The sequence below is a fragment of the Aethalodelphis obliquidens genome, unplaced genomic scaffold (assembly GCF_003676395.1).
Source record: "Aethalodelphis obliquidens isolate GAN/ISIS:26980383/991018 unplaced genomic scaffold, ASM367639v1 scaffold29, whole genome shotgun sequence".
In the NCBI taxonomy this organism is placed as follows: Eukaryota; Metazoa; Chordata; class Mammalia; order Artiodactyla; family Delphinidae; genus Aethalodelphis; species Aethalodelphis obliquidens.
The window spans coordinates 333034-342953 of record NW_020837973.1 but is presented as its reverse complement, the minus strand read 5'-3'; positions in this window follow the sequence as shown (position 1 = coordinate 342953).

The window sequence follows — 9920 nt, the reverse complement described above, 5'->3', positions numbered from 1 at the left end:
AACAACTCTGAATTTTGTGATCTTCATCTGACGAGTGTTCACTGTTGTCCTAGCGGGTCGCTTGCCTGACTGAACTCAAACAGCAGCTCTGTCCCCCTTCCGTGAGTGGCAGCGCCTCTGCTCAGTTCTTCCAGCTGTTGCCTTTCTTCATGGGACCCTTGGCATCTTCCCCGCAAAAGCAGCCAGGGGCCAGCTGAGGATTTGGATTGAATTTGCACACAGATTTGAGCTCCCTCCTTTCTGCGACTTTAGCCTTCATTTCCCGGCATCTGGCTCTTCCATCCAGCAAGGCTGCAGCTTTCACATAGCCAAGTGTGTCCTTAGCCGAAAGCTGTACACGTGTGAATCTCACCTGTTGCAGCGCCTTCTTCCAAGGATGGTCTGTGTCTAAGTTGTCCTTCAGTGTCTCCGACTAGTGTTTCATATTTTTTCCAGAGTGCATAGTTATTATCTGGGGGAGAGTTACTCTGATCATGCTACCCTGCCACTTACGAAGCTTAGCTCCCCACATTGCTTTTATTCAATGCAAAGTTTTCTTTCTAAAGTAATTGATACTGTTTACATTTACTAATAGGATTTACCAATGTCTTTCCCTTCTCTTTCTTCATCCCACTCCTTCCTGAGGAAGTGTATACTTGGTGCTTATTTCTGGGAAACTCTAAGACTTATACACAGATCGCACATTTTAGGACATGACAATTTCGGATGACATTCCAACTTACATTAGATCTATTTTTGAGTCCTTTCAGTAAGACAAAACACCGAGAGAGACAACAAAGGTCTCACGGTCCCTTCCTTTCTTCCGAGACAATGTCGAGCCCATCCTCCTGCCACTGCCAAAGGCGAGATGTTCAAGGTCCTGAGTGAGGTGGTGCTGGGGATCGGCACAGGGGAGAGTCCCACAGTCTGGAGCCAAGCTTGGTGGGAACACCTGGGCGTCTGTCCCAGAAGGAGGGGGTGCTCTGGCCACGCTCAGCATCCTCCTTAGGAACCTGTGACAGAGCTCTCTTTCTTCATTTGGGACATTCAAGCGCAGGTCTCTTCTTGTTTCCCTTTGAGGCATATGTGGTGAGGGTGCTATTGGAGGAACCTCAGAGCCAAGGAGAGAAGTGCCTCCCTGGACCCACAAGGCCACATCATGGAGGTCTCCCAGCTCCCAGCCCTGCAAGCCCACAGACCCCAGGCTTTGGTGTCCCTTGTCCAATGCTGCGTGCAAAGGGATCCATTTGTTAGGGGCATGCCTACCTGTTCATAAGACCCCAAACCCAGGTCTAACGTACAGCCAACCTAATATTTCTGGTCACCATGTCCCAATCAAACTGGGACAACTGCTCACCTGGGAATGGTTAATACCACAAGCCTCCAGGATGAAGGAAATTATATGGCAGGAGGAAATGTTTCTTTTAATGGTTGAGAGAGGATTCTCGGAGACGGTGGAGGAGGAAACCCCAGGACTCTGTACCCCATCTGGATGATATCTCACTGGCCCACCCCCCAGCCTCCTGAAGAAGCCACACATTGCATGCAGAGCATGTGGGAGAAGGACCCTGACCCCAGACATCAGGGACTTGTGCTCATCGCCACCTCCTGCTCCTGAACACAGAGTTGCAGACAGAGGGGGTGCCAGTGTGGCAGCCCCGCTCTCTCTGACTGGAGGGACTTCCAGGGGATTTAAAGGGCCAGTGCTTTCCCTCCTTCATAGCTATAGAATATACACACAAGGAAATGAGAAAGAAATGTAAAAGTTACACTACAAAAAATCAACTAAACACAAAAGAAGACAGGAAATGATGGACTAAAGTCTATAAGGCATATAGAAAACAGATAGCGTAATGACAGAGTAAGTCCCTCCTTATCACTAATTACTTTAAATGTAAATGGATTAAACTCTCCAATCAAAAAGCAGAGATGAGCAGAATGGATAAAAACTCATGATTCAATGATATGCTGCCTACAAAAGACTCACTTTGGATCCAAAGACACAAATAGATTGAATGTGAAAGGATGGGAAAAGTTATTCCATGTAAACCATAACCAAAAGAGAGCGGGGGTGGCCGTACTAACATCAGACAAAACAAACTTGAAATCAAAACGGTTATAAGTGACAGAGAAGGAATTTTATATTAATAAGAGGTTCAACCCAGTTAGAAGATACAAATACAAACTTTTACACACCTAATGATAGACCATCAAAATATATGAAGCAAAAATTGACAGAACTGCAAAAACAGACCGTTCTACAATAATGGCTGGAGACTTCAATATGCCGCTCACAATAATGAACACAACAACCAGGCAGAAGATCAGTAGGGAAATGGGACTTGAACCTCACGACAAACTAACTAGATCTAACAGACGTATACAGAACACTTCACCCAACACAACAGCACACACAGTCAGTCCTCTTAAGTGCACATGGGACATTTTCCAGGACAGACTATACGTTAGGCCATGAATTAAATCTCAATAAATCATAAAAAGTATCTTCTCTGACTGCAGTGGATAAAGTTAGAAACCTGTAACTGATGAAACATTCACTAATTTGCGGAAATTAAGCAACACACTCTTAATCAAAGGGTTAAAGAGGAAATTTCAAGAGCAATTAGAAAATACTTAGAGACGAGTGAAAATGAAAACACAACATACCAGAACTTACAGGATGCAAAGTGGTTGAAAAATGGAATATTTCCTGCCATATCAGTAAACAAAGGATATCACAGTCATCAGTGACTGCAGCCATGCAACGTGAGCGGGTGAGCCCTGAGGGAACTCAGGGAGGAAACAAAGAATGCCTGCCATCTAGCAGCCATCAGACTGCAGCCACTCCCAAGGGTAAGCCCTGTGGAAACTCAGGATGTGAAAACAGGATACTGGCCCCAGATAGCTGAGGTGTGTATCAAAGGAATGACCTCAGTGAGCGCAGACTCTTGCATCTTCCCATACACAGAAAAGTGCGAAATTCCTTAACTCAAGATATCGCGCAGCATGCGGGATCTTAGTTCCCACCAGGGATCGAACCCGCGTCCCCTGCAGTGGAAGTGAGGAGCCTTAACCACTGGACCACCAGGGAAGTCCCTAGTCTTCTTTATTAACAGTAATCTTTTGTTCCTACTACCTGTCCTATTTTGTCCTTGCAAAATTCCAGTATATCCTGGCTCCCCGCTTTGCCTCCTCGGAGCAGTTTTCTTACGGTTACTTGAGATTCTGCATCCCAGGCTTCAGTATGTCCACTCAGTAAAACATAACTCTCACCGTTTTTTTTTTTTTTTTTTTTTTTGGTGTCCCGGCCCCTTTCCTTCGCCTTTCTTTCTCCTGTGGCGCCGGACGCGCAGGCTCAGCGGCCATGGCTCACAGGCCCAGCCGCTCCGCGGCACGTGGGATGCTCCCGGACCGGGGCACGAACCCGTGTCCCCTGCATCGGCAGGCGGACTCCCAACCACTGCGCCACCAGGGAAGCCCAACTCTCACCTTTTAAGTTATGAATATTTTTTTTTCTTTAGTTGACACGGTGCTGAGGGGAAAGTACAGCTATAAACGCTTATGTTAAAACAGAAGAAGGAAGGACTTCCCTGGTGGTCCAATGGTTTGGACTCTGCACTTCCAATGCAGAGGGCATGGGTTCGATCCCTGGGTGGGGAACTGAGATCCTCCAAGATGTGCCTCACAGCAAAAAAATTTAAAAAAGAAGAAGAAGAAGAAGAAAGGTTTCAAATCAACAACCTAACTTTACAATTTAAGGGACTAGGAAAAAACAAGCTAAACCCAAAGCTACCAGAGGAAGGAAATAATAAAGATTAGAACAGAGATAAACAGATTATCGAATAGAAAAACAAAACAGAAAATCAACAAAAGCAAAGATAATTGACAAGTCATAGCTAGATGAACTAAGAAAAAAAGAAGATTCAAATACTAAAATCAGAAATTAAAGTGGGGACATTACTACCAATTCTACAGAAATAAAAAGGATTGTAAGAGTACCATGAACAACTGTACACCAGCAAACTGGATAACCCAGATGAAGTGCAGATTCCTCGAAACACAAAACCTAAACCACAAAGAAACAGAAAATCTGAATAGAACGAATACTAAGAAGGAGATTGAATCCGTAAATCAAAAATTTCTTGACAAAGTAAAGCCCTGGACCCAGCGGCTGACCTCAGTGAATTCTACCAAATATTTAAAGTACTAAGGCCAATCCTTCTCACACTTTTCTAAAGAACTGAAGAGGAGGAGACATGTCCTTACTATTCCCCTCCTAAGTATATACCCACGAAAACTGAAATTCTCTATTCACATAAAAACTTGTACATGGATATTCAGGCAATATTTCTTACAATAGCCAAAGCATAGAAACAACCCAAATGACCATAGACTGGTAAATGGATACATAAAATGTATCCATCCACACAATGGAATGTTATTTGGCAACAAAAATAAATGAAGCACTGACACCCACTACAGCTTGGGTGAACCCGGGAAACATCTTGCTAGGTGAGAGAACCAGGCACGAGGCCACGTAGCTATGATTTCTCTTCATGAAATGCCCCAAATGGGCAAAAACATAGAGACAGGAAGTAGATTGGTGATTCCAGGGGCTGGGGGGAGGGCGCTGCATGGTGATGACTAGGGAAGTAGGGTTTCTTTGGGGGATTAAGAAGGTTCTAAAATTGATCGTGGTGACGGATGCACAACCGGGAATACACTATAAGCCTTTGAAACACACACTCTAAACAGATTAATTACATGGTATGTGAATTATACCCCAGTAAAGCTGTTTTTCAAAAAACAAAAAGCAAACAGAAAAGAAATTTTGTCACAGAATAATTGGGACCTCCTGGCAGTCCAGTGGTTAGGACTCCACACTTCCACTGCAGGGCGCTGGTTCTATCCCTGGTCAGGGAGCTAAGATCCCGCATGCTGCATGATGTGGTCAAAAAGAAAAAAAAAGAGAAAGAAGTTATGTAGCAAAATAATGACTCACGTTTGTTAGGGCAACCTGCTTAGTTCAGAGGAAAGTGCAGTGTGATGAACGTGGAGCCCTGATTTGTGGAGGATCGCACTGAAGAGCTGGCCGGACGCACCTACTGTGCCCTGTGAACCGTCTCCTCTTAACACGTGTGGCTGGGGGGATTGTGGAATCAGGTGAGGGACGGGGAGCCCCTGGCCAGTTCTGCTGGTCAGCGGCACCCCAGAGATCTGGGCCTGCTCCCTCTCCATGCCTCTCAGGCCAACTCACACACAGGGAGAGAGGCAACTGGCACTTACATTAACTTTTGAAATCATGTTTTATTTATTTATTTAAACAGAAAGCACATGTATACGGTAGGAAATTCAAAGGGGACAAAAGGAGTTTACATGATGAGCGGGTCCCCTAGACACCTAGTTTTCCCCCCGGAAGTAATCAGTCACTGGCTTGGCCCCTGTGCTTCCAGAGCCGTCCATGCTGCAACATTCTTTTTCTCCACATTTGGGCATCTTCTGCCAGATTTTAACTCCTCCACAGATTGATGTATTCATGCCTTAGAACTTGTCTTGATTATCCAAGGTTTTTAACACGTCATAGTATGATAGAGCTAGCTCCACCTCATGGCTGTTCCCTTCCCAGAATTTTCCTGGCTATTATCTATTTAGCCAGAAAATCCTTTATTCACACTACCCAATCAATCTACAGATTTAATGCAATCCTTATCAAATCATGCATGACATTTTTCACAGAACTAGAACAAATAATCCTAAAATTTATAAGGAACCATAAAATACTCAGAATTGCCAAAGCAATCTTGAGGAAAAAGAACAAAGTGGGAGGCATAACCCTCCCAGACTTCAGACAATACTACAAAGCTACAGTAATCAAAACAGTGTGGTATTGGCTCAAAAACAGATACATGGATCAATGGAGCAAAATAGAGAGCCCAGAAATAAACTCACACACCTATGGTCAATTATCTTTGACAACAGAGGCAAGAATATACAATGAAGAACAGACAGTCTCTTCAGCAAGTCGTGTTGGGAAAGTTGGACAGCTGCATGTAAATCAATGAAATTAGAACACATCCTCACACCACACACAAAAATAAACTTAAAATGGCTTAGAGACTTAAACATAAGACATGACACCATAAAACTCCTAGAAGAGAACATAGGCAAAGCATTCTCTGACATAAATCACACCACTGCTTTCTTAGGTCAGTTTCCCAAGGCAAAAAAAAATAAAAGCAAAAATAAACAAATGGGACCTAATCAAACTTACAAGCTTTTGCACAGCAAAGGAAACCATAAACAAAACATAAAAACAAACTACAGAATGGGAGAAAATATTTGCAAACAATGTGACCGGCAAGGGCTTAATTTCCAAATATACAAACAGTTCATACAATTCGACAACAAAAAAACAAACAGCCCAATAGAACACTGGGCAGAAGACCTAAATAGACTTTTCTCCAAAGAAGATATACAGATGGCCAACAGGCACACGAAAAGGTGCTCAACATCACTAATTATTAGAGAAATACAAATCAAAACTACAATGAGGTATCACCTCACACTTGTCAGAATGGCCATCATCAAAAAGTCTACAAATAGAACAAATATATGGACACTAAGGGGAGAAAGTGGCTGGTGGTGGTGGGATGAATTGGGAGATTGGGATTGACATATACACGCTAATATGTATAAAATAGATAACTAATAAGAACATGCTGTATTAAAAAGTAAATAAAATAAAATTCACAAATTTAAAAAAAACATTAAAAAAATGTCTACAAACAATAAATGCTGGAGAGGGTGTGCAGAAAAGGGAACCCTCCTACACCGTTGGCGGGAATGGAAGTGGGTGCAGCCACTGTGGAGAACAACATGGAGGTTCCTTTAAAAAGTAAAAACAGGCTCTCTGCCCAACCGCCACCATGCTGCCATCACGGGCACGAGCCGTGTGCAGCCCATCAGGCTTGCCAGGGTCACCAAGGTGCTGGGCGGGACCAGTTCGCAGGGACGGTGCACGCAGGTGTGCATAGAATTCATGGGCTACACGAGCCCTTCATCATCTGAGATGTGAAAGGCCCCGTGCGCAAGGGCGACGTGCTCAGCCCCACTGGAGTCACAGCAAGAGGCTCGGAGGCTGTGCTGAACTTGGGACTGGGTCCTGGACGTCTCGTGACCACTTGGCCCATGAGGGTGACCTGCTGTTGATAAAGTGTTTAGATTGTAAAAAAAAAAAAAAGTGAAAACAGAGCTACCATGTGACCTTGCAATCCCACTCCTGGACATATAGCTGGAGAAAACCATAATTCGAAAAGATACATCCACCCCAGTGTTGATAGCAGCATTATTTACCTCAGTCAGGACACGGAAGCCACCTAAATGTCCATCCACAGAGGAATGGGTAAAGGAGATGTGGCACATATACACAATGGAATATTACTCAGCCATGAAAAAGAATGAAACGATGCCATTTGCAGCAACATGGATGGACTTAGAGACTGTCATACTGAGTGAAGTAAGTCAGAGAGAGAGAAATATGGTATGATATCACTTATACGTGGAACCTATAAAAATGACACAAACCAACTTATTTACAGAACAGAAGCAGACTCACACAGAAAACAAATTTGCGGTTACCAGAGGGTAAGCAGGGGGAGGGATAAAAAAAAGAAAATCCTTTACTTGGTTCATTTACACTTAAAAAGAGTCAGTATAGTTAAAAGTGTTCTTTCAATATTTTCATTGGGATCACATTAAGTCTATGGATTTACTTACCTACAGTCTTTCTCTTCGTGGTATCACATCTTTCAGTCCACGAATTCTGTGCCTTTTCATTTGTTCACATATTCCTTTGCAGCTCTGGCTCCTTAAGGCTCCTCCTGGAGACTGTGCCCTTTGTGTTACTGCTGCACGTGGTGTCTGAACAAGTCAAACGCATCAGCTGTTCCTGCCCATCTGGCCTCCTCACCGTTCGTCTTGGTGTCACGCAGATGTTGCATGAGGGCATCGCACCTGTATTTACCTGCATGATTACCCTTCTCGTGCAGCTACTCCTCCTCGCTCTTCTCTGTTTCCAATCTGGGGCCTTTTTCTCCCAACCTGAAAAACTTCATTATTTCATCACACGAGTTTTGTTAACAGCAAATTCATTCCAAGGTCTGACATTTTTATTTACCCTCCATGTTTGCGGGATAGTTTTGCTTTGCGTGAAATTCCAGGCATGCAGGGATTACTCCTTTGCTTATGGTTGTTTGTTTTGTTTTTGGTCAGCTCAGGGGTGATGTGTTTCACCGTCTTCTGACTGCGCTCTTTCTGCCGCTATGAGAGCTAACATGCTAACTGCCGATCCCTCGGGGTGATGTCTTTCTCCTTTGGTTGCTTTTAGATGCTCTCTTGACGTTGGTTTGCAGGAGCTGGCTGTGACGTGCGGAGCTGTGTGGGTCTTTACGGATGTGTTCTGCTTGGGTGTCACTGAGATTCGTGACTGTGGTCTTGACATTGCTGATCGATTTGGGGAAATTCTTGGCACCTAACTTTTCAAGTATTGCTTCTGTCCCATTGCCTCTCCTCTCCTAGGTTGGGGTTCCATTTACAAGAGTTTTAGATTTTTGACCATTTTTCTGTCATTTCCACTGGCATATGGGTCCTGTAAGTCCACTGTCCCTGACTAAAGTGGAAGCGTCCTCCACCCCCTGCATTCCCACGAGGGGCTCCCCACTTCCTGAGGCTTAATTCTTTTAGGTTTCCTTGTATCCTCAGCCTTTTAATGGGTTTTTTAAACTATAAATTTATAGCTTAACCAGCTTGTATGATTGTTGGGTGAATCTAGACAGTCTCTTGTGACTTTCTACATTGTAATTGAAGCAGAAGTTATCAATAAATGTGTATTTTTTATATAAACTTTATTTGTAGAAATTTTTCCTGACCATTTGAGAGTAAATTGCAAACGAGATGTCTCTTCATCCCCCTATACCTCCGAGACAGGACGCTAACTCGAATTGCGACCACCCTCCAGCCCTCAGATTCCATGAAGTTTCTCCAACTGTCCCCCAGCATCCTTTAGCAGAGACTCCAACCCAAAATCGAGCATTGTTTTAGCCGTCACCCTTGACGGTTACGGTTCATTCATTTTGCAGAAAGCCCCTCAGTGTGGGTCTGTCAGATTTTCCTTGTGACCACAGGCAGGTTACAGGGCTGTGGCAGGAACATCCCAGACGTGGGGCGATGCTGTCCCCACGGCGCTGTGCCACCTGGCAGGACTCCCACCTGCCCCTCAGCTGAGAGGCTCCCCTGTTCACTTTGACCTTTAACTAAGGCAGTGTTTTCAGGCGTCTTCACTATAAAGTTGCTTTCCCCCCCAGTGTAGTCTGAGGCGGTAAATATCCCATATTCCTCCTCAAATTCACTGTGTCTTTATTGATGTAAGTCTGGACTCGTGTATTCCAGTCGCATTCGGTGGGTTATAGCTCATTACTGTCCTTCTTTAGTTTCGTGGCCAAATCGTCCCAGACTCAGCCAGCGGCAGCCTGTTCGTGGCGCTCCAGGGTTCCTGCCCCGCCTTTCTGTGAACAACAGCTCACTTTCTGACACAAGATTTCTGGCTCACCTGTGCTTCCCTTGCCCCGGCCCTGGAACTGTTCACCCACCGAGGTGGATCCCGGGTCCTTTGGGTAAAGGGTGGTATTTAGAAGCTCAGGTCTGGGCGCAGGTGTGCTGGCGGCTGTTGGGTTGATCCCCAGACATCCCTGGTCCAAAGTGGGGAGCACGTGGTTTCTTACATCTGTGATTATGTCCATATCCACCTGTATATTTGGAAAATGGTAAGTTCACACAGATGCCGTCAATTACAATGCAAGTCAGAGTTTACAGTCATTTTCTGTCTTGAAATTTGTGACTCCCTTTGCTGACAGTAGAAACTCAGGTCCCATTGTCCTCAATGT